The following is a 25,833-nucleotide window of genomic DNA, read 5'->3' on the forward strand; positions in this document are numbered from 1 at the left end:
TAATAACTGCATGGAGCCCTTAGGACCTGTTCAGATTGGGCTGCCCCTCCTCTCAGCTCTACCAAAACATTGGCCTATTGTCATCTTGGATCTCAAGGACTGCTTCTTTTCCATTCCACTTCATCCCGAAGACACTCCAAAATTTGCGTTTACTGTGCCCTCTCTTAACCATGAGGAGCCATGCCACCGCGTCGAGTGGACAGTCCTGCCCCAGGGCATGACTAATAGTCCCACCATGTGCCAGCTATATGTTGCTGCAAAGCTGGCCAACACTCGACAACAGTTCCCCCAAGTAAAAATCATTCACTATATGGATGATATTCTGCTTACCCATAAAAACACTGACATTCTCAAGACAGCTCTATCACATTTAGTCCTCACACTTAGAAAAGTCAACCTAGAAGTAGCCCCTGAGAAAATTCAGATGGCAGAAGTTTCCACCTTCCTAGGAGCAAAAATTACACCTACTCATGTATCCCCCCGAAAGGTGTCTCTTAGGCTAGACAACATACATACCCTCAATGACTTGCAAAAACTTATGGGAGATATCAATTGGATTCGCCCGTACCTGAAATTACCTAATGCCAAATTAGCGCCTTTATTTGACTTGCTAAAAGGGGATTCGAACATAACTTCGCCCCGGCACCTCACTCCCGAAGCGAGGCAAGCACTATATCAAGTAGAACAGGCACTCAGTAGCGCTGCTTTAAAAAGAATAAACCCCCATGAGCCCTTTGAGGCCTGCTTACTGCCAACAGAGCTACAGCCCACGGCGGTGCTGTGGCAACAGGGACCATTACTCTGGGTCCACCCCGGAGTTTCTCCCAAGAAGAGTTTAGAGCATTATCCTACGGCGATTGCAGAGTTGGCCTTAGAAGCCATAAAAAGGGCCGTACAACATTTTGGCCAACAACCTAAAAACCTCAGAGTACCTTACTCTTCCCAGCAACTTGAGACACTTACTGGATGTATAGATCAATGGGCCATTCTCCGGTGTACCTTTTTAGGAAGTATTGACAACCAATACCCAAAAGATCCCCTCTTGCAATTCGTTACCCGACACCCAGTAATCTTTCCTAGAGTGACTTCACCCAAGCCACTAGTGAACGCCCTCACCGTGTACACGGACGGTTCCAGCTCCGGTTCAGGAGCATACTGTGTGGAAGGGAGTACTCCCAAAACAGTGTTCTTCCAACCACAGAGACCTCAATGGGTAGAATTACAGGTCATTATTACAGTCCTGAAAGAAATTACCGATCCCCTAAATATTATATCTGATTCGATTTATGTCGTAAATTCTGTAAATATTTTAGAGACGGTGGGCATTATAAAATATTCCTCCTCAGTAAGACCATTCTTTATCAAACTTCAAGAGACAATATGTGCCAGACAACATCCTTTCTACATAACTCACATTAGAGCGCATACAGGCCTGCCTGGCCCCATGGCACAAGGAAATCACATAGTAGATGTAGCCACTCGACAGCCACACATCTTCCCTGCGCTGACACCATATCAGCAAGCCCGAGAATTCCATGACAGATTTCACATCAATGCAGGTACCCTAGCTAGGCGGTTTAATATACCACGTGCGACAGCTAGAGATATAGTCCGAGCATGCGGAAATTGTGTAGAACAAAGAGCAGTCCCTTCAGTTGGGGTTAACCCTAAAGGTCTCATCCCGGGAGACATTTGGCAAATGGATGTCACCCATCACTCAGAGTATGGTAAAGTTAAATACCTGCATGTGTCAGTGGATACTTGTTCTCAAGTTTTATTTGCCTCTGCCGAATCAGGAGAAAGAGTCCACCAAGCGGCAAGGCACACTGCCTTGCCGCTTGGGCAGCTTGGGGTAAGCCGAAAATATTAAAAACAGACAACGGACCCGCTTACACCAGCAAAGCCTTCCAAAGATTTTGTGCAAATATGGAAGTGCAATTAAAACATGGTATCCCCTACAACCCTCAAGGGCAAGGAATCATTGAAAGAGCACACAGGTCTCTTAAAGACTTGCTCAAAAAACAGAAAGGGGGAATAGGCCACGGCCTGTCCCCGAAGGCTCAACTGTCTGTAGCCTTATTTACATATAATTTTTTAAATGAAAATTCACTAGGAATGACACCTGCTCTTCAGCACACTACTCCGAGTCCTCCACATAGAGGTCTAGTCCGTTGGAAGGATGTCCTGTCAGGACAATGGCAAGGCCCTGACCCAGTGCTCAGCTGGGCCAGAGGCTCTGTTTGTGTTTTTCCCCAGGAACCAGGACGTCAACCTGTGTGGGTTCCGGAAAGACTGGTGAGAACCGTGACGTCGCCCGAGGACGCCAAGGAACTGTTGCCCAGAAAATTGATAAGCCTCCAACCAGAGCCACCAGATCCGGTCTCCAACTCTGCTGATGATGGCGACGAACGACAAGATGACAACAGGAGCGCTAGTCACCCTTCTATCGTATAGAAAGGGGACCAGCTTTAAAACCTCCCTACCTTTACTAACCTCTCCCAACAGGTGGATTCAGACCTTCGAGTGCTTGGGGATATCAAGTTGACCCCCGTTGATTTCGACCTTTCCAAACTGGGCGAGACTGTACAAAGTCTGTGGAACCGAGTCACCTCATGGTTCTCTTGGCCCAATTTGACTACTTGGATCCTCGTGGCAGTGGGACTATTAGTGGGTTTAGTCACTGTTAAATGTTTGTTAGAACGCTTGCTCCAGACACAGCAGCAATTACGTGTCACTACCATGTTGGCTATGTCGCTCGCCCCTGATGCTCCTGGCAACGACCGTCCCGCTACCCAGTCCTTCCCCTCACTGTATGACCCGTCCCGGCCACTCAGGGCGGGGTGCTCGAAAACAGGATCTGCTGCAAAGCCCATGGCCGTGTCCCGGGTGTAAAAGGCGGCACCAGAAGTCATAATTTTTGTCTAAAGGATGATCTCTACGGCGGAGTCACGGTCCTGGCCAGACTAGACTCCGGCCATTGCACAGAGACACCTAATGACGCTCTCGGCTCTGGTTGCCGCTCTCCTGCCCCCCTACATAACCCAGTTGCGAGGCGAAGCACTGCAGGGAGAGTCACGTTGTTTCCAGTTCACGGGCTCTCCGGTCTCTATATGAGGAGGCATTCTGGTTGGTGCCTAGCAAGCCTAGTCCAGACTCCCCAAAGCACCAAAACATGTAGTGGGCCTGAGTGGCCCACGGGAGCTCACTCATCAATGGAGACACTGGGTCAAAATGAATAAAAAAGGGGGAGATGTGGAGAGCCGCCTCCCGGGTCGGGCCTAGTGGACACGCCGCAGCCTGCCCTAGAGTTCCCCCCGCCCATCGAGTGAGCCAAGATGGCGCCCGCATCCTGCCTCCGCGTATGACGTACGCGCCCGCCAACCCTGTCTACCAATCACCCCTGTATACGTGGCGTTAGCCCATTGGGTTTGGATTTTGTATATAAAGGCGTTACCCGGACGGGGAGGGGAGACGACCCGCAGGGAGCCGTACCTGACGGCCGCATAGAGGTTGCTCCCCCGTGGGGTATTTTAGCCCGCGCGGAACCTGTTACAAAGAATGCAAGCTTAGCTCCAGTAAAAGTCTGTGCTCACAACCGCCGCGTGTTACGGATTCGTGTCTGCCATTCAAGTCGGTTTGTCTGCGTCTGTCTCTCTCTCCTCTGTCCCCTTCGCCGGCCGGGGGCTTGACGCTGAGCAAGACGGCGCCGGACATTGATGGTTGTAATTAAATCGCCACTCAGTTTTTTCTTCTATGTTCAATTCCTTTAACCTTTCCTTGCTAAACCTATTTTCAAGTCCTTTGATATAGGACACGTTTTTGTTTAAGCTCCGGACCTTACATTTCAGCTAGAAATGACGTGAGGCAGCTCTCAGACCCCGTGTTTCACAAACCTCCAGAGATGTCTGGGAGAAAACTGACTCAGCGGTGCTGCCCATCTGCTCACCCTCAGTGGGCCCCAGGTCTGCTGAAAGCCCTCTCTGCCACTGTGATCCTTGGCTTAGCCCCTGCATACATACGCCTACCAACACACACACGCACACACTCATGCGCCCTGACACGCACACATACATATGGACACACACACCAAATACACACATGCACACCAACATACACACACTGACATATACACACTGACACACACATGCATGCATACTGACGTACACATACACACACTGACAAATACACACATGCCAACTGACACACACATATATGACCCCCCCACCCCCACACACCAGGCCAGTGCTGAAGGCAGGGATATTGCTTTCTAGTGGCAGCCTCTGGAATAGACTTCTCTGACCTCTTTACACAAGGCACCTTCTGGGCTTCTTCCACCTGACTATAGCAGACTCACATTATTCATTTTCTGAATCCCTGGCAATCTATCCTTTATTGTTGTGCTCCCACAGTGGACAAGAGAGGAATGCGATTTGCTGTTTGGGGTTCCAAGAAATGAAACAGCCACAAGGTATGGTTTCTTGATGACTTTGTCCCTCTGTAGAGTGATGATGGTTTCTGCTTTAAATGACCCGCAGGCCCTGCTGTGGGTTCTTCCAAAACATCAAAGAAAGTTTAAAAAGAAGGGGGAGCAAAGGAGAAAATTCTGGGCCTGGGTAATGGATGATTTTGTGTGTGTGCATGTGCTTTTCTATATTTTCCAGAATTCTGCAATGACTATAAATATGGTAAAAATCACAGGATGAAAAAAAAGCAGCATTAAATATACAAAGAAACAAAAGCAGACAATGCAGAGGAGACAGAAAAACATTTGTTATAGGAGAGCTAGGTATCAAAAAGAGAAAAAGTAGAGAAGGACTTGGAAATTTGGAATACCGTAATTAATAAAGTTGATTAATGGGCAAATGTTGGACTTTTTGCTGTACCAGCAAAGAAAAAGCCTCTTTTGACCATAATTTCAAATTCTGAGCCAAATAAATATTATATAAGTCCACAAAGAAAACTTTTGACTAAAATGCAGTGCAACTAGAAAAATATATCAAAAGTAAAAAAAAAAAAATAACAATCCCTTTCATCACTTGGGAAAAAAAAAAAAGGAAGTCAAAACTATAATTGCAAGCTATCTAGAAAGTAATAAAAATCAGAACATTAAACACAAAAATTCATAGAATGTGACCTGGTCAGTACAAAGAGGTAAGCTGATGGCCTCAAACGCTTTCATTATTAAACCAGAAATAATGAAAGAAATGAACTGAGCATACAACCAAAGAAAGTAGAAGAAGGAGAATAAAACTAATCTAAACAAGCAGAAACAAAGTTAAATGTAGCAATTTATGAATTAGAAAATAAATTGTATTTGATAAATCCAAGAATTTTTAATGTTTTTTAAGGCTAACAATTTGGAAATAACTTTTATTAATTGAATTCAGGAAAAGAGGAAATATAAGAAAATATCAGAAATGAAGAAAGTGTTATGAACATATTATAGGAGAGATTGAAATAGAATAAGATAATATTCCATGCTAATACATTCAAAAACACCGGTGAAATGGATGATTTTTCTGGGAGAAATAGCTAAAATAAATTTAATAAGATATTTAATAATGAAAAGACCAACAACTGTGAGAAGGAATTGGCGAAGTCATCTTGAAACCCCTTTCAAAACCTCTCCAGGTCCAGGTAGCTTATGAAAGTGTTATTTTGAACCTTCAGAGAACATATTTCTAGGTTACCCAACCCATTCAGGAACATAAGTAAAGAAAGTATGAAATCTACTAATCTATTCACCAGTTGATTGACATTTTAAAAACTAGAGAACCTAGCAATTCCACTGCTAGGAATCTACCAAGAAAAATGAAACACTTGTATGCACATGTTCATAGCAGCATTATTCATAATAGTAAAAAAACTAGAAAGAATCCAAGTGTCCATTAACTGATGAAAAGATAAAATAACGTATGTTCATGCTAAAGAATACTGTTCACCAATAGAAACTTATGAAATACTGATACATGCTATAACATACTACCTCATGGATAAACCTTAAAAATATTTTGCAAAGGGAAAAAAGCCAGGCATAAAATACTTCATATTATATATTATCCCACTTCGGTGAAAAGTCCAGAAAAGACAAATTTATAGAGATAGAAAGCAGATTAGTGTTTGCTTGGGGATAGAGGTGGGAGTGGGTATTGATTGCAGGTAGGCTCAAGGGAATTTTGGGGAGTGATGAAAACATTTCTAAAATTAGAATTTTCTAAATTTGGGGCTGTTTAATGGCTCTATAAATTCACTAAAAAATCTTCTAATTCTATACTTATAATGGGTGATTTTATGGTATATAAATTACACTTCAACAGAATTATTAAAGTTATCTAGTTATCAAAAACTAACGTCAGCAGGATGCCATTTATAGTTGTAAACATCTATTCAATTGGTAAGATTAAACAAAATTAATGTGGCCAAGATTCAGTTAAATGGATACAGCAATACATAGCTATTGGGATATACATTGGTACAACGCTTTGAGAAAACACATACAAGAATTTTCAAAATGTTATTAGGTGTGCTGGTTTGAAACGGTTATGTATCCCAGCAAGCCACGTTCTTTAACTCTGACTCAGTATTGTGGGTGGGACCTGTTGATTTAATGGTTTCCATGGATATGTGTCTCCACCCATTCAAGGTGGGGGTCACTTACTGGAGTCCTTCAAGAGGGAACCATTTTGGTAAAAGCTTTAGAGCCCACACAGCCAGAGACCTTTGGAGATGAAGTAAGATAATGCCCCTGGGGAAGCCTTATGAAGACCCTAGCAAATGCCAGTCACATGCCTTCCAGCTGACAGAAGTGTTCCATATGGCATCAACCTTTCTTGAGTGAAGGTAACCTCTTATTGGTGCCTTAATTTGGACATTTTCATGGCCTTAGAACTGTAAACTTGCAACTTAATAAATTCCCTTTTTAAAACCCATTCCATTTCTGGTATATTGCACTTCGGCAGCTTTAGCAAACCAAAACAGTAGGTATTGACTCGATTTCATTTGAGATGTATATCCTTCCCCAAAATAATTAGAGATACAGGAAAATATCACCATAAAGAGATGAGTATTACAAAATTCTTTGTGATAACTACAAATTAAAACAATCCAAATGTTGAACATTAGAGAGGTTGCTTAAATTATAGTATACTATTCTATACAATGGGATTTATGAAGTTGATATAATTCATATTTTTAAAGACTACTGTTATGGATTGCATTGTGTGCCCCACAAAGACAGGTTAAAGCCCTAATCTCCAGTCTTGTGGACCTGAACCAGTTGTAAATAGGATCTTTGAAGATACTATGAATAGGAGGCCATAATGAATCAGGATGGCCAGTATAGGCCTTAATCCAATATAGACTGGGATCCTTATAAGCAGAGAAAGTTTGGACACAATAGTAGGAGAAAGAAGGCTCAGAAGACCATGTGACAGAGGTAGAGACTGAGTTATGGATTGCCATCAAACCACGACCATCACACTACAGACTTCAGAGGCTATGATTCTGCTGACAGCTTGAATTTGGGTCTTCTAGCCTCCAAAACTGTGAGACAATAAATTCTTGTTGTTTAAGCCAACCAGTCTGTGGTATTTACTAAAGCAGTCCTGGCAGATTAAGACAACTACTAAATGGCATGGGAGAATGCTCAAGAAATAACGTTAAATAAAAAGCAAAATGGGGTCTAAACTATATATACATAATAATCCTAAATGAACAGAAAATCCTGTTTATGACTTGAAGGCTTACCTAGACCTTTATTATCCCTGGGTGATATTATTATGGATAATGCAGTTTACTGTTTTCTTGTTTTCTAAATTATTGACAATGAACATGTAGTATTTATATCATTTGAAATCAGAGATTCTATTGAAAAGCTATAAATATTAATATCACTTTAAAAAATGGAAACAAATGACATCTCTCTCTTCATTAACGCCAAATGCAGCTTTCAAATAGGAAGTAGAAAGGTTGATTTAATAATCCTGATTGTCCAATAGGCAAGGCAGTAAATAATGAAGACTTTCCTTCTTTGCCTTTTTCCCATTTTGACAGAGGCTCAGAGAGCAGCTGAATCAACTGGAGGGTGGGGAGGCAGGCAACTACAGATTCTTAGCACTGAATATTTCCGGAATTTTGACATCTTTTTTTTTAAGAGAACATCCTAGGAAGATGGCAGAATAGGATAGGCTGAGTTCACTTCTGCTCCATGGAACAACTAGAGAAGTGAAAGAAAAGCAATTAGGATAGCAGTTCCAGGCTACGGGTGACCTGAGAGGGTCTTCTACACTATATAAGGAGACCCTAGATGAAAAGGCTAAGTATTTGGGATGCAATTGGTGAGTGGGCTCAGTCGTGACTCCACCGGGGACAAAAAACTGTGCCCAGGAAAGTGCTTGCCCCTGCAGCTAGCTTAGGAGATCAGCCCCCTCAGCTCCACAGCCTAGAGCTCCCTTGGGGAACCTGGAAGCCAGTAAACCTGCTTTCCCTGCTTATAAAGGCCATCCAGATAGTGCACAGAACCTACTGCTCCTCTTTCCATACAGAGGTCTGGAGCCCTCAGGAGTGCATGGATGGGGAGGTGGGGATGAGGAAGCAAGCCATGCCGTGCCCTTTGCCCCTGCATCCAATGCCCTACCCCATGCCCTGGTGCCCTGCACTTCCATGCCCTGTGTCCCCACCCTGCATTCCCAAGCCATGACCCCATGCCACCACCCTGTGCCCCCATGGCATGCCCCTGTTTTGTGTCCCCTGTACCCCACCACATGCCCCACGCCATCACCTATATCCCTGACCCCACACCCCACACCATGCCAAGCCAGCAGGAATTTCAAGGTTGTCTGTGAACAGGGGCAGCTGAAATACCTAGTCCCACAACCCAAGGTCATTACAAGCGAGAGCCTGGGGGCCACCAGATTCATCAAATCCACAAGCAGAATCTCTGCTGGTGTGCACACTGCCCACCCTGCAGCTCCAGGGTTGGAAGCAGTGGATGTGGCTAAAATTGCTCTGGGTCTCCATCCAGCTCAGCCAGCTGCCACAGTCAGGGAGAGGTGGGCCTGAGGGAAGAGGAAGCTTAAGAGTGCATCTTCTGGGAAGAAATGGAAAGTGTAGTCTGGCAGACTAGCTGTCTGTCTAACTTCAAACAGATCCTCCAGCATATCTGTCTAGCTTTAAACAGACCCTCCAGCAGAGTTGCATCTCTTGCATGAGGTCTGGACCTTGATTTGATGGGGAGTTACTGATGAACCAAGTGCAAGAGGAGCCCTTCAATGCAAACTCAAGCAAATATAAAACCTTAGATGATTGAGAGAAATCAACTTTCAAAATAACCCTATCAAGATAATCAAATGCCTCAAAGCCAATAGAAAATCACAAAACATATGAAGATGCAGGCAGATATCACCCAATGACCAAAATTAAAATATCAGAGGAGACACAGACTTTGGAAGAACTAATCAAAGACATTCATATAATTCTCCTAAATAAATTCAGTGGGTTGGCTAATGACATAAAGGATGTCAAGAAGACACCAGAAGAGCATAAAGGGGAATTTGAAAGAATATATAGAAAAATGGCAGATCTCACAGAGATGAAAGATACTATAGACCAAAATAAACATGTAGTAGAGACACACAACAGCAGATTTGAAGAGGCAGAAGAGTGAACTAGAGTAGAGGACAATTGAATTGGAATGCACAAAAGAACAAATGGCAACAAAAGATGGAAAAATCTGAATCAAATTTCAGGGAAATGATGGAAAACATGGAGAGCAGAAATATAAAAATCATCAGTGCCCCAGAGGGAAAAGGAAAGAGTAAAGGGCTAGGAGGATTAGTTGAGGGGATAATGGGGGAAAACTTCCCAACCCTTATAAAAGACATACATATGCAAATCAAAGAATCCCAGTGAATCCCAAATAGAATAAATCCAAATTTACTACTCCAAGTACTACTCCTAAAATCCTACTCCAAGACACATACTAATCAGTGTGTCAAATATTGAAGAGAAGCAGAAAGTCCTGAAAGTGGCAGGAGACAAGCGACTCACCACATACAAGGGAAACCACATAAGACTGAGTTTGGACTACTCAGTAGGCACCATGGAGGCAAGAGGCCAGTGATGGTATATATAAGATAGTGAAAGAGAAAGACTTCCAGCCAAGAATTATTTTTCCAGCCAGGTTGTTCTTTAAAAGAGAGGGAGAGATTAAAATTTACACAGACAGACTAAGGTGGAGAGAATTTGTCAATGAGAGACTGGCCCTCCAAGAATTAACTAAAGGGAGTTCTGCCAGCTGAAAAACAACAGAAAAGAGAGGGAGGTCTGGAGAAGGGCACAGAATTGAAGAGTACCAGTAAGGGTAATTTAAAGAGAACATCCTAAACTTGTTTATTTATTAAAACATACTGCAAACATCACATTTACAGTAAAACTGAAAGTATTCCATTTGCAATGGGAAAAAAATCAAAGGTGACTGCTATTACAACTTCTACTCAATACTGTATTGGTGATCAGAGCCAGTGCAATAGGGGAAGAAAAATAAATGGCTTGAGGATTGCAAAGGAAGGCACAAAACTGTTGTTATTCACACATCTATGATAGCCACCTTTGACATCTTTTGACCACTTAACTGCATAATAATCCACCATTTGGTCTCCTGTCTTGAGTGACGCTGTTCTTGCATAAATAACTGAAGTACCCATGCTTTAAAACATCACAAAGAAGGAAGATAAAATCCACCAACAAATATCCACCTGTGATAGGGGGCAGTCCTGGTGCAGACTGCGCCTTTCCCTGGGACCCACAAATACATCCTGTGTTCAGGACCAGGTGTGTCAGCCTGGATGGATAAAACACAACCCCCAGTAGGTAAGGGGACTGGCTGCTGGTACATTCCTTTTTCTATTGCCCTGAGCATATGCAAACACTGGAGGCAGTCTGACTCAGATGGACATATTTTTTGGACATCCAGCTCACACCCCAGTGGTACATCTGTCCCTGGCTGGGAGGGAGCAGGGTTCTTCTACTGAGGCAACCCACGAACACAAGAGAAGTAGAATAATTCCCTATTAGGTCACAGAGTGAGCCCACTGGCTCTGGGGAAGTGACGTCCACGAGTGAAGCTGACCTTGCTCTATCTCTTTTCTATGTAGTAAAACATCCTTCCATCAGAGCCTGGGTGAGTCATGCATTTGCTGGCACTACGACAATTGTATTGGAGTGGGCTGATATCTCCGTAGGTGTCTCTCCTTCTGATCACCGCCATCCACAGTGGCAGCCAGGCCAATGAGCTCCCAGAAATCTTAAACTGTGAAGCATAAAGTCCTCTGTCTGGATTCCTTTTTACTTTGGAAATTCACTCTTTCGTATAAGTAACTTCAGTGTGTGACTTGAGGTGGGTAGGCGGGAAGGTATCAGAAGAGGAAAATCGCAGAACTACAAAGAAGAGAAATTAGGAGTCAGCAAGAAAATGAGGAAAGGCCAACTTCAAGCAGCCTCCAGAGGAAAGAGTAGGACGTGCCCAAATCGTCCCTCTCTGAAGTCAGATTTTCAGCTGCTCCATACACATTTTCCAACCTAACTTTTAAAATAATTAAACAAATGAAAAAAAGAAGCCAGATTCTAGTATAAAAGCTCCAAGGGCTTTGGTCTTTATTACTAATGAACTTCCATCAGCTCCTACCACGTGCCTTGCCAGAGTGTGGGAGACGGCTGATATCAAGCTTTTGCCACCCTGCTGAGTATGCTCATTAGGGAAGCCACTCGGTTTGAAGCCCCACCCCAGCCAATCTGATTGTGGATTTTATTGAAATAATTTTATAAACAAGTCTTCAGACAAGGTTTAGTGCTGATGAATCCTCGGAGCTCATTACCACCCTCAGGAAGAAATTTGAAGAGATAAAAATTAAAGTCTAGGATTAAAACAACGCTTTTACCTAAGGCAAAACAGTCTCCCTGTGATTCAGATTTCTCCATCTGTAAAACAAGGGTAATGATATTTCCCTCTCCAGCTCATAGGAAGAACTAATGCTAAGTTCTGGAGAGTGCTCTTGGCAACTGGGAAAGAAGGTAACACGTCAATCTGATTATTTGAAATAGCATGAAGAAAATAATGGTGATAAATAGATGTCTGATCTCTCTTAAGACAGGGTAAAGACAATGTAAAGCAAAGGCGAAGATATACATATGGGGTGATAAATCAATGGAATGTCTTGGAAATTCACCTGGCTTGAATTAGAAAGCTGTTCTCCTTCCAATATTTTTCTTTGATATTACGGGATTTTTTTTTTTAGTTCAATGACATTTCGCCATGAAATGATTAAATGTGTTTGTTGTGGCTGCTACTACAGAATCAGAGTGACCTTAAAAAGCTGTTGGAGTAGGAAAGTGCTTGGAGAGCCATCATATATTCCCAGGTGGCGGGAATAATTTCAAAGCAGCCTGGCTCCTCCATCCCTCACCCAGATGCCTTAAGTCAAAGGCAGAAGGCTTTAATATCTCTAGTGACCAGGAGCTGCACAAGCTCAACGGGGGGGATGTGCCTGAATTTTAAGAGCATTTCACAGAGCCAAACTCAAGAGTCTGCACAGAAGCATCACACTTCAAACGTGTGAAAGAGCTGGATGAAGCTCAAGAGTGATCGACATATTCCCTTCAGAAGTAAATGACAGCATCTTCTGTTTCTACCCGATTTCTTATTTTTGCATCAAACATAAACAGTAAGTGAAGAAAGGTAATTGAATAGCAGAGATTCAGGTTCCTGAGATTAGCTGAAAGGGGTCCTTGGCACTGAGACACAAAGACTTAAAAAATAAAATAAAAATAAAGGCAGAGACTAAAGGAGAAGTAGAAAAGCAAACTTCTGTTGGAAAATTCTGTGCAACACTGGCTGATGTGAACTTCACAGGGTTGCCCCAAGCAACACTAAACTGGGTTCGACTGTTCCGTGTGCTAGTAGGTATTTCAGATAAATAATTAAAAAGTCACTGATTGCCAGGGCCAGGTTCAAGTGCATTGAAGGGGAGTTTGGGTTACCTGTTTTAGAGCTGAGTTCCTTAATGAGAGGGTGATTCTATTGCTACAAATGAAAGATGACAACCCTCTAGTGAAGTTATTATGGGATGGCACCCATTTAAATCTCCATTCCCACCCCTCTCTCCACCAGCCCCACTTTTCTGGATCAAGGTTTTTCATGTCTTCTTTTTATTCTCCTTTTAGATTTCCTGCTGTCATAGGCACCTAATAAAGGGCTCAAACTTGCCTTCCAGAAAGTGTAGTGCTTTGCCTTGCCCCACTCTTGGGCCTCTCCTTGGACACAAGCAGGCAGGGAGTGAGTGTTTAAGATAACGGCATCTCATAGTGCAATCGGCCCCCAAAGTGGAGCCAGAGGAGCCTATGAGATCATTTGGAAAAGCTTGTGAATTCACTGCCATTTGCCTACTTGGCTTTGGATGAAAAGCAAATCTTAAAGCTGTTCAAAATGTGTCTGATTCATCTGTAACTGAGAATGAGACCAATCAGGGAGAAGAAGTGAGTAAAATCCTTGTGATCACAGAGCCAAGGGAGCCTATTTTAAAGCGCTTAATGTATTTTTTTTCTTAAAGATATATACACCAACTGTAATTAAGCTTTCCCTCTCCTTATGATCTTGGCAAGATGTTAAAAAAGAGATAGAGGGAGGGGAGACGACTTGCCAAGTGGATTTTTCTAAGCTTTCTCAGCCCTAATTAAAAGTCCTTTGTGTAAGGCCAACCAGCAATCAGATTCCTAATTAGAGTTGAGCAAACTGCCTTGGTGAACTGTGGGTTTCTCTGAATTTAGGAATCCAGGGAGGAACTCTTCCTGTCTGGAGAACTCTGTTTTCTGAAACAATCTCTCTCAGCCCCCGGTCTGCCCCAAGTCTTGAAAGGTCACAAACCGAATTTCTGTTGGGTCAATTCCCCTTTCTGTCTCAACTTTGTGTCCTTATTTCTGTTTTGCTTGTCAGTTAAAGTATTACCAGGAAATCATGCCCTTTTACAAACCCATCTTTGGGATCTGGGATTATGTGACTTGAGGCTTAAGTACATTAAATGCTCATATTCCATGGTGTATTTCCAGATGAAGATCATTCTGCCATTCACTGGATTTCCCTGGAGTCTTGGAATCATAATACCCCCCATTTACCGGGTACTGGCTATGTGCCCAACTCCGCTCTAAGAGATCTTTAAATCCTGACTCATTGAACTCTCATAAGCCCCCCAAGAGGCCCATTTACTGCAGTCCCCACTTCACAGACAGGAAACTGAGGCACAGAGAAAGTTAAGTAACTGTCTTTGAGTCACACTGGTGAGTGATGGAGCCAGAACTCAGACGTGGCCAGTGACTTTCTCTTCCTGCGCTCTCACTCCACCAAACTGGCGCTCCAGTGTCCCCCCCCTCGGCCCCCCCACAGAAGAGGGACCCCCTGTGCCCTGAGCTTCTGCGTGACAACGCAGCTGAGAGACTAGCTCAACCTCATCTATGCCCCGGGTTTCTTCCTGAATACTTCTCGGAGTTTTCCAAGACCCACATTTCAAATTGGAATCTCCTGATATGTGCACTCTGAGTGAAGAGCTGGGATGTAAAATTAAAGAGCATTGCTGTTTTTCATGACCAGAACTGTGGACAAAGCCACAAAAAATGCCATTCTTGTCTCACCCGGTTATAGACCAAGCACCCCAAAGCCACACCACCTGAGGCGGATGCCACAGAAAAGGATACACACCTTAGGCTTAACTCAACTCATATATAACACTGTGTTTCTTGAGTTTTGTCCAGAAATGTATACATCTTAAAACAGGGAGAAAGTTCTCATAATTAGATGATTTTCATTTCTTTATGCATTCGTTTGGGTCAAATTCATGAGTATAAAAAGATAAAGTCTTTGTGTCTTTTCTTTCAATTACTGCTTAATAGTCTTAAGAGGAGATATATTTTATCTATAGCCTTTTGCTTTTAATTAAAATTCTTAAAGGTATATATGGCAGTGTCAAACTCTTTAAATTTTTAAATATTCAGCAGAGTTACCCACACAGCAAAAGAAATGCTTTCATGTCTTCCAGGCAGTTGAGAGTTGACAAGGTGTCATTCAGAAAAGGCTCAACAGGATGAGGGGATGACAGCATTGGGACAGTGGCAGGAAGGAAGTCAAAGACAGCAACAAGGTGGGAAGTTGGCAGGGGAGCAGAAAGAAAAACAAGTCTAGAGAGAGAGTTAAGGAGAGTGTGAGAGACCCAGCGAAAGAACCGAGTGAAAGGCTTTTCTTCCTGGAGCCACAGGAACATTCTCTGGTTCTTCTGAGAAAGAAAAAGAGTGCAGCTCAGTGGAAGTGTGGGAAGATGAGTGGACCTAGTGCTTGGGTCGAATTTCCATCCATTGCTGGAAAGGAGATCCACTCTGGGTAATGCCAACGTGGTGTTGGAGCTCTGTGTCCAGCTTCTCCGGGAGATGCTCAGGCACTGCCATCACTTCTACTCACATCTTTTTTCTTTTTTTTTGGTATGGGCAGGCTCCAGAATTGAACCCAGGTCTCCAGGAATGGCAGGTGAGAACTCTGCCACTGAGCCACCCTTACCAGCCCTCTACTCTCTTATCTTTTGAAGCAGCATTGCCATACCATCCCTCTTTGGGGAGGAATGCTGAGTGCGGAGTAGGTCAGAGCTGGTGCAGAAACAGCAGAAAGACCACAGATCTGTGGGCCTTTTTGCACTTTTCATGTTGTGCTGTAATGACTTATTTACATGCTTCCCTCTCTTATGTGTGTATAAATCAGAGGGCAAGAACTGGGCTTTATTTACTTTTACATCTTCAGTGACTGGTGAGTAGTTGGCCCTTGATATGGTTTGTGGATGAATGGAGTTTTATAGCATCAACCACACTACCTTACGTAATGGTTGCAGGCACTTAACAAATGTTCATCGAAGAAATAAAGTTCCCAGTTTATTTGAGCATGTGACATGTTTGAATTTATATGTTCCGAAAACATAAAGCAGACGGTGTAGGAAGTACAGGATCTGAATAATAGACGCTGTAAAATCACCCAGACAAAAGAAGAGAAAAAGAAAATGTTCGAGAATGATTAACAGATTTCCTTCTGAAAGATCAAGGAAAAAGCAATCGCCAGCACTTCAGGATGCTTCCATCTGCATTCACCTTCTCGAAGTTAAGTTTCTGTCCTCTCTAAAAGTCACTGAGATGTCTCGGGCTTCAACATCCTATGAAAGCAAGTCTTGAGGAACTGGCTCAGATGCCACAATCACACCCCAAAACAGGTAAGCAGTTTCCATTCATGCAAGTGTCGGTATGTGTGATTTCTATGACCTTCAGGCAATATGTAAAAATAGATAATCAGATGATCGAAATTACAGAAAAACACAGTTGTCTAACTAAGAAGCAGTGTTCATAACCAGAGACTGATGAGATTTTAAGATTAGCTTACACTGGTCTTTATTCTCCTTTTCCTGTGAAGTATTCTTCAGAGCTATGATCAGACTCCAGTCCAGTCGGGATACCAGGTTACTTTCCTCTTCCATCCCTGCTTGTCTCAAGTGCCAGTTATAGGGCAGGCACTTTGCTGGTGATTTACATTCCTTAACTCACTGGCCACTAGAGTTGGTTTTTACTGTAGTACAGAAAAACGATTTGGTCTTGTGTGTGTCCACAAAACATAGTTTCATATGTTCCATAGTTCCAAGTAGCACTGTCTTCTTTGAGGAGAAATACCGAGGTGTGGGGTAGGTCCTCTTTGTTCCCTCGGTATCCATGCCAGGATGGGTGTAAATATTTTCCAAACAAATCCTGCATTCTAGTGCGGTAAAAATAAAATGGGGGTGATCCATATTCAATGGCTAGTTTGTCATTGACGAGGTGTATTAATTAAAGTATAAGTGGACCATTTCTGAAAAACATCTTTTGAGAGTCTAAATTGAAACGGTGCCATTTGAGCCAACAGCCTGGACAGACAGGATTATCACATGGCGTCCACAGACTTCTTTGGACTTCGCTCCTCTGCTGACACTTGTGCTGACAAGGAGTTGGGATCCAAAGTGACTGGCTTTATTAATGATAGCCAAGTATCGAGGACTTGCTAGGTACCTGGCATTGACTAGTGCTAAGTGCTTGGCTTGGATCTTCTCCTTTACTCTTCAACAGTAATCTTTACAGCTAAGGTTCTAGAACTATTCCCATTTTACTGATAAGGAAGCTGAGCCTTGGAAATATTAAGACACTTGCCTAAGGTCCAATGGTATATAAGTGTCCTTATTCACTCTGAGATATAGCTTCTGGACAAGGGATTTTTGTCTAACATGTATATAGTGCTTTATGGTTTATTAAGCTTCTCTTGCTGGTATTATTTAATTTTGCCCTCCCCATAATCTATGGGGATTGGTGGTATTATCCTCATCTTGCAGATGAAGAAGCAGAAGCACAGAGAAGTTTTGTGGTTCATTTTGCTGGCCTTAAGCAGAGAGGCATCTGATGGAGAGTTAACTCCAGCGTTCTAGCACATTACTGAGCTCCTGTCCAGGGCATTGCTTAGCAGGACGGAGAATAAAGGGCACTGAGCCAAGGATTCTTGGCCCCAGCACCTTCCTTTTAACCTGGGACTTCTGTTCCCTCCGTTACTATAATATGTCTGGTTCTTAGGGCTGTGTTGAGAATGAAATGTTGTGAGAGTGGGATATTGCTGTGCAAATGGAGGTTGCAAATAATACTATTAAACAATCCCTCTTTGGCTTATTCAGGAAGTCTCCTAATTTAGGGTATAAATTTAAAGTGTATCTTCTCCCCCACTGTATTTGGTAAAGAGAGGGGATAGAGCAAGATAGTTGAAATGAATTTAAACAGATTTTCTTCCATTTCTTCAATTTTTATTTCCATAATATTGGTACCTACCCATGGAAGGTAAGAGATTGAAAGCAGAGGAGAGAGAAAAGAACTCAAGAAGAAGTAGAGCTGGCCAAAGACACTAATAAAATTCTCCTTAGAAGAAAATGTTACAAACATTTGAAATGTTTTAATCTACCAGCTTTGAAGAATAAATATTTCCTGGTTAAAGAACAAAAAATATCTTGTTTTAATATGTCAATGGGGAAAATATTATTAAGCTATGCGTCAAAAAAAATCAGGCGAAAGAAAGCTCAGAGATTAATTTTTAACTGATAGAAAAACTCACTGGTGGTAGTTTTATTACATTCTTCCTGAAAGCATTCACATGTCATTGGTGATGAAAGTTGGAGCCTGGCTAGTGACATTGGCTGCGCTCAGCCCCACACTCCTCTTTCCCTGGAACACTGTTCTGCTTTTTAACTTTTGCTTTTCCCCTGGATTCTTTAGCTAAGGAGTTTGTTTGCCTTGGGAAAAAAAATTTTTCTAGGCTGCATTTTTTTTTTTGCAGTAATAAAGCCACATCAAGCTGGCTCAAGGTGAGAGAAAGCCTAATAAAACTTAATGTTTTCATTCTTGATGACCAGTCAGTTCACACGCGGCTGAGTAAGCGAGATTCGTCCTCTCTGAGGACTCTTAAAATCCATAACCCTGCCCTTAAGAAACTATTAAGGAAGATCCAGAGAATGGAGCAAAACAAAATACTCTCGACACTATGCTGTAAGCTGCAGGCATGTACTGGTCAAGGAATTAGATTACTCAAGGCGGTGACTCATCCAGCAACTATGCAGTGTTTTGTGGTTGAAGAGAAACCTTTGCCAGAGAATGACTAAAATCTATTGGCAGCGTCTTTAAAGGAATCATGACTGGGCCTAAACCAGTGAATACGCAAGTGTGCTTTTTTTCTTCCTCTTTTACTGATTCGAGACTGAGAGTAAGAAAACACCATCCCCATTGACGTCTAATATTACAGCAGGGTCTCCGGGGCATTCCCACAACCACTCTCAATGGGGCTTGTCCAGACACAGAAGTCTGTTTTGGGGCGTGGGTGTGCTCGTGTGACTCTGTGTGTGTGTGTGTGTGTGTGTGTGCTTGTTGTCAGTGGAATGCACAAATCAGCCTTATACAGATTGTTAGAGGACATTTGACATTTTAAAGAAAACCCTAGAAGAGAAAATTTCCAATTTCCTAGAATGGAAAATTTCCATTCTCCAGAGATAATGCATTTGAATTTGAAATTCTCTAGTACTTGATGTTAATGTCTTTTTAGTAAGTCAGGAGGAAAGATTCAGAGTTCTCAAAAAATCTGAATGTATTTCACATGTATATGGAGTATCTATTTTTAAATGAGAGAGACACTATAGCCCCAAATAGAATAGTTCAGCTAAATGGCTTTTTTTTTTTTTAATTGTCAGGGTACAATGTCCTGTAAATATATTTGCATTTGTAAATGCAAATACCCACATGAGCATCCCCTTATTCAGAACAATGCCAAACCCCAAGTCTTAATTTAATGAAGTTGTTGAAGTAGGAGAAAATTTGGTATCTAAGACTTCAAGATTCAGTTTAGCATTTGAGGTTGCTGAAGGATCTTATTTGTCAGCAGTACTTGAAAAGGCAACATGAGTATGTGTGAACTCACCCACATATACACACATCTGTATCAGCACAGTGTATATATTTCTGTCCATGTTATTCCCCACACTCAGAAGTTCATTAAGTAAAGCAGGGCGAATATAGGCATTAAGGAAGAGAGGGGCACTGGGGTCACTACAGTAAGAAAGCAAAATGAGAAGAAAAAAGACCCAAGAATAAATGAAATTCTGGGTCCTAAGAAAGTGTCAGACTTCTGGTGTGAGGCCCAAGCACAAAAGAATCTGAACAGCCAATGTAATCAGCCACCCCTTTAATAGGGACTCGTTTCTGTCCATCCATGAGCTCCACATGCCTACATCTGAAGATGGCCTGTGCCCTGTTTGGAATAGAGGCTTGGTAAGGGAGAGTCAGAATTGTCAGGGCATCCAGTGGGCAAAATAACCAGAAGTGAGTTCAAGCTTTAAAGCTGAGGTTCTCACCTTTCTTTGTGTGAGCTCCTTTTCCTGGGCCTGAACCCCAACAGTCTACCATAGCTGGAGACCACTCTTGTGCTAATGCTCCTTACGTGGGGATGAATTATGAGCAAATTCATGATAAAGGATCATGATTACCCTCTTATTGTCAGTTATAATACCTTGCCCCACTTTAGGTCATTTTAGCTTATTATAAAAAAAAAAGAAGTAGCAAATTCATATAAGCACAGCCAAATATGCTTTTCTTAAGAGGGCCAGTTACTTAGAATCATAAAAAGTTTATGGCAGAAAGTGACCTTGGAAATCATGTAATTCAACTCCCTCGTTTTATAGATAAGGAAATTAAGTTCTACAGAGGTCCAATGACCTGTCAAAGGTCAGCAACAAGGAAGATGCAGAACCAGCTCTTAAGACCATTTCCTTACTCTTCTCTCTCCTCTGAAATTGCCTTACATGATAATCCCACAGCTGGCTTGTAAACTAACAAAGCTATCCTACAACAGGCGCTTCAAATAGAACCCCATCCAATGAATTCACTATTTGGTATTCTCTCTGTGTGGCATTAGTCTCTGGTAGATATAATCAAATCAGATGATAATGACCTATTTAATTCTTGGGCAATTCTAAATTTCAAATAATGTAAAGGGTGCCTAACGGACATAAAGGAAGCAAATGTGGACTATTTATGAAAAGGAAAAGAGGTAGATCCTCGAATCTTCCTGACCTTCCTCTTCTCTAGGAAGCAGTCATCAAACAAAGGATATTATCAGATATGAACCTGATATGAACAGTTGCTAATATCTACAAGCCACACAATCCATACTCCATTAAGATTTAGTTTGTCAGTAGAAGATACAAGGAACTCATCTTAGATTTCCATCACATACCCCAAGGTAGTTTCTTGCTTTTTCATGTGAAGCGTTCTCTTTAGTTAATTCTGAGAACCCCAAAGCTTACGTCCTAACTCTTTTGCATCATCTAAGAAGAAACTCTATTTCCAAAGGCAGAGATTCAGTGCTCTTTCTGCCAGAGGTCGGTCAAGTGTTCCCTTGGCAAGTGATATAGAGCCAGGGTCTAATATAAATTAATTTGAGCATATTTGGCTGATTTTAATGGTTTAACTTCTGAGTGTGGAAGCAGCAAGGCTGGGAGGCAGTGGCAGGCCATACACGGCTGAATTCAAATGAAGCCCTGGCACAGCTCAGGGAAGCCTTTCCACACCTGCTTCTCATTTCCTCTAGTTATTTCTGGTAATGAAAATTGGAACCGTTGCTATATATTTTGGGGTCTAGAAGGTCTATACATTTTTCTTTCATACAATATGCTTGTGATTAAGTGTATGTCTCTGTCTACAAAAAGACAAGACCTAAGTGTTCCCGGAAAAATAAGGGGGAAAAAAAAGATCTTAAAAAATAGATTTTATTTTGTTTGTTTTCATCCACAGTACCAGCTGGAAGGCTGACATGCTGCAGCCTTCCTACCTGCTGCTGATGTCGTCATCTCCTATTCTCTTTGCGTTCCTGCATGCCAGCTTTGCACCTCATTAGGGACCCGAATGGTGAAGTGAAATAACACTATCGGCTTACTTTCAAGAAGCAGAGGGCTTTCTCAGTCAAGTTAGCATGTGGATGGAAGGCAGCCCTTTCTGAAGTCATTTCTTGCTTGAGCTTTTTACTTTCCATTTGTCTTCCAAGCGGTCCTGATGTCAGTATCAAAAGAATAGGGATGTGTTGCTCAAAAATGCCAATTGGAGCCTTCTCTAGGGAGCTCTTAGCACAATTTGTGATGAGTTTAGGGCTGGAATTTGGCCCAGCCCCTAATCAATCCTTAGGTGGTCCTGGCTCTTATTTTCATTTTGCTAGGGGCAGCCTGCCCATCTTATCGCTGCCTGCCTTCAACTGACCTTCTGAAGTACAGCTGTATTGATTGTGACTTTGTCCTCCCCTCTCTAGTAGCTATTTGGAATCTCATTACTGAGTAGTAATAACATGATATATATTCATATGCACATATGCACGAGCTGCCATGTTCAGTATTTGCATTTGCCTACCCGTCTGCTATGCATGAGTATGCCATGTGAGAGAGCTTATTCCCCCTCCCCGCCATGTGATGTCTATATATTTATGAGTAGGGGAGAGAGGAGTCCTTGGATATATAAATCTGCTTGCAATTTCCTAATGGAATCTGGCACAAAAGCTTTGCAACAGGACAAGTTCTAGTAACAAATGTGATCATGGAAGCATTTGCCTCTGGTGCCTGACACTTATTTGTCCTTCCAGAGCATAGAAAAGATTACGCATGCAATGAAGTCGATTCTCCTTTTGGTCAGCAAAGAATAATACTCTGTTGAGGAAGGGGAGGATATAGTGATTTTGTTCCTTTTGTTTTCTATGAAGAAAGAGTCCAAGTGAAAAAGATCCTGAATGGGGAAAATATCTTAATTTCAATGGCCAAGTTTTCTGTAGCTGACAGAGCATCTGCCCTGCCATTTGGAGGTATGTACTAGGAATGCTCTTTAAGATGAGAACATGGCAGTTACCAATAGAGTTAGAAAGGAACAGACTTGAGAAGTAGTAGGCTTTATCTTCTGAAAGGTGCCACACTGTTAGGAGGAATTCCTGAGACTAGAGATCCTCACAGTTCAGAAACGCCTTCTCTGCCTCCACTATGTGATCATCATTTGTTGGCCAAGTCTATATCTGAATGACTGAGGTGTCAATTTAAATGGTGGATCTTGAAGCAAACCTATGCAAAGATCCCTTTCTGCCTTACATCCATATTTCCCAGACTTTGTGTACCTTCCATGGCCTCCAGATGGCAAGGGGTCTTGGGATGGATGGAGTGCTGGACAGGGAATTTATGGTGGTTAGAGATGCCAGCATATAGAAGCCACGAACCTTGGAAATGTCTAATTCTCTGCCTGCAAGCTTTTGTGTGAAACATTATATACCCAGGGTTCATGTTCTCAAGTGAATGAAAGGAATTTGCTTATTTGAAGAAGGCTTCACTCATTTCCCATAGGATAATAAAGCTCCTGGAGCACACATATCTCATTACCCAAGCATTCCATAAAATGAAATGCTGCAATGTTGTTACGCAGTCCTGGGCAGACAAGAGCCAGGAGAAAAGATTTCTAATAAGCAACCTCATCTTTCATCCTCTTCAAAAAGACGATCTTTTTGTTTTCTATTTTTCCTTCAAATACTACCTTCCATTAGACCTGAACAACTGCTAATGCATATGAAGAGACATGAGGACTACATTTGTTCAGAATTCACTTAAGGGGCAGAACCAAAATATAAATTCTTTTGCAATGGACACTTTCAAAGGATTTTAATATCGCCCTTGACCTTCAGCATTCCCCTCATGTGGTGTTCTTGCCCCAGGCAACATGTATGAAATGTGATAGTTAAACATCTGTTGTGGCAATAGGGACATCGCAGGGAACATTTCTGGGAAGTCCAACAATGCCTATCAAGCCTAGCAGATGGCGGGATGGCTATGGGAACAGACTGGTGATTCTAGAATTGGTTCATATTAAAATATATGTAGCTACACACCTTGCAGGATTCAGCAACTCTCCATAGAGGAGGCCGTGAAAGTCTTCTCCAGTGTGATACCACCCACATATCTTTGCCCTAAAGGGCCTGAATGGCTCCCTTGCTGGATTTGGGAGGCCAGGACTGGCAGCTTTGCAAGTGTCTGAAGATGTGGATCAAAGAATAGAGACAATGATGGCAGCCGATATTTACGAATATAGTGTTGTTCAGACTATCTACATCTTTATGCAATTTTTTGTCTACTTGGTCCATCATTTGCTGGGGGAGAGTATTAAAACTTCAGAAATTGTGTAATTCTCTAATTCTCCCCTTAATTGCCATCTTTTTCATGTACTTTGAAGCTGTTATTAGTGTACACACATTTATGGTTATTAGATTTTTCTGATGAATTATGAAAAAAATCCCTTTTTTCTCTGGAAAACTTCTTTGTATTGAAGTTTAATTTATTTGATATTATTATAGCCATTCCAGCCTTCTTATGCTTACTATCTGTATGACATATCTTTTTCCACCCAACTAATTTTAATCTGTCTTAATATTTATATTTAATATTTGTCCCTTATAGGCAATATATAGTTAGATTTTGCTTTTGAGCCATTTTGACAGTCTTTGCCATTTCATTAAAAGAGTTTACTCCCTTTATATTTATTGCACTCATTGCAATGGTTGGCTGTAGGTCTACTATTTTCCTATTCACTTTCTATTTGTTTCAGCTGATATTTACTACGTGCTGTTAAGAAAAGTTACCTAAAACTTGGAAATAAGGAAAGATGCCTGCTCAGAGCCATCCTAGAGCCTTGTCTAACAAGCTCACCTGGCTCAGCTGAAGGCCAGGGAAAGATAACCTTGAGCTACTGTTTCCTATCGAGGAAACTAAGTTATGAGAAGTTAGTTATCTTGCTCAAGGTCACCCTGTAGCAAGCATTGGATTTGGAATTCAGATGAAGCCCACATATTTTATCACTTTGGTAGTTTGAAACTGTATGTACCCCAGAAAAACATGTTTTCAAATTTAATCCATTCCTGTAGGTGTGAACCCATTGTAAGTAGGATCTTTTACTTCAATCAAGAAAGTGTGGCTCACCTCAATAAGGATGAGTATCAGTCCTTTCACTGGAGTCCTTTATAAGCAGAGTGAAATTTAGAAAGCCACAGAGGGGGCAGCCAGAAGTTTGGCATCAGTAGAATCTGGAAGAGAAGGGAGAGGTCTGGAGATGCTTCTGTGTGCCCTGCCATGTGACAGAAGAGCCAAGGATCACAGTCAACCACAGCACACTGATCTTTGGGACAAAAGCATTACCTTGATGATGCTTTAATTTAGACTTTCTTTTAGCCTTGAAATTGTGAGCTTGCTGTGTCTTCAGACTCTCAAATGGCATTTCCATGATTTAGAACCCGATTAAATCTAAAATGCATTTGCCTGTACTCAAAAAAAAGTAAGTACTGATTGTAAAAATTTAGAAATGGATAGCACAATACTACCTAATTGTAGTACAATAATGTTAGAACACTGAATGAAGCTGAATGTGAGAAGGATAGAGGGAAGAGGCCTGGGGGCATAAATGAAACCAGAAGGAAAGATAGATGACAAAGACTGAGATGGTATAATCTAGGAATGCCTAGAGTATACAATGATAGTGACTAAATGTACAAATTAAAAAATGTTTTTGTATGAGGAAGAACAAAGGAATGTCAGTACTGCAGGGTGTTGAAAATAGATGGTAATCCATATTTTAAAACTTTAACTTTTGTGTGAGACCAAAATGAAAAAATATTTGGTATAAAATTTGTATTTTGACTAGTGCATTTCCTAATAAAACTTATATGGGCAGTTTAATTGAACATCATAAGTACATGGAACCTTTAATAGGGCATGAGATTTTGTAGGTTTGTCCAGAGTGATGCCCTAATAAATCCCAAAGTGATTTGAACAGTGAATAAAAAAGTATTTTTTTTCTTGGGGGTATGGTGAGAAAGGGGGAAAATTCAACTTCCCCATTTGGAGAATTCCTGATATTCTCGCAAGCAGTGGGGACAACCAAATCAATAGGCCTTGCCCTCAATGTTGGGGTTTGTTCATATGAAACTTATCCCCGCAAAGGATAGACTAAACCTACTTAAAATTAGGCCTAAGAGTCATCCCCAGAGAACCTCTTTTGTTGCTCAGATGTGGCCTCTCTCTCTCTCTCAGACAACATGGCAAGCAAACTCACCACCTTCCCCCCTCTACGTGGGACATGACTCCCAGGGGTGTAAACCTCACTGGCAATATGGAACAGAAATCCTAGAATGAGCTG

Source organism: Tamandua tetradactyla, chromosome 5 (assembly GCF_023851605.1).
Source record: "Tamandua tetradactyla isolate mTamTet1 chromosome 5, mTamTet1.pri, whole genome shotgun sequence".
Taxonomy (NCBI): domain Eukaryota; kingdom Metazoa; phylum Chordata; class Mammalia; order Pilosa; family Myrmecophagidae; genus Tamandua; species Tamandua tetradactyla.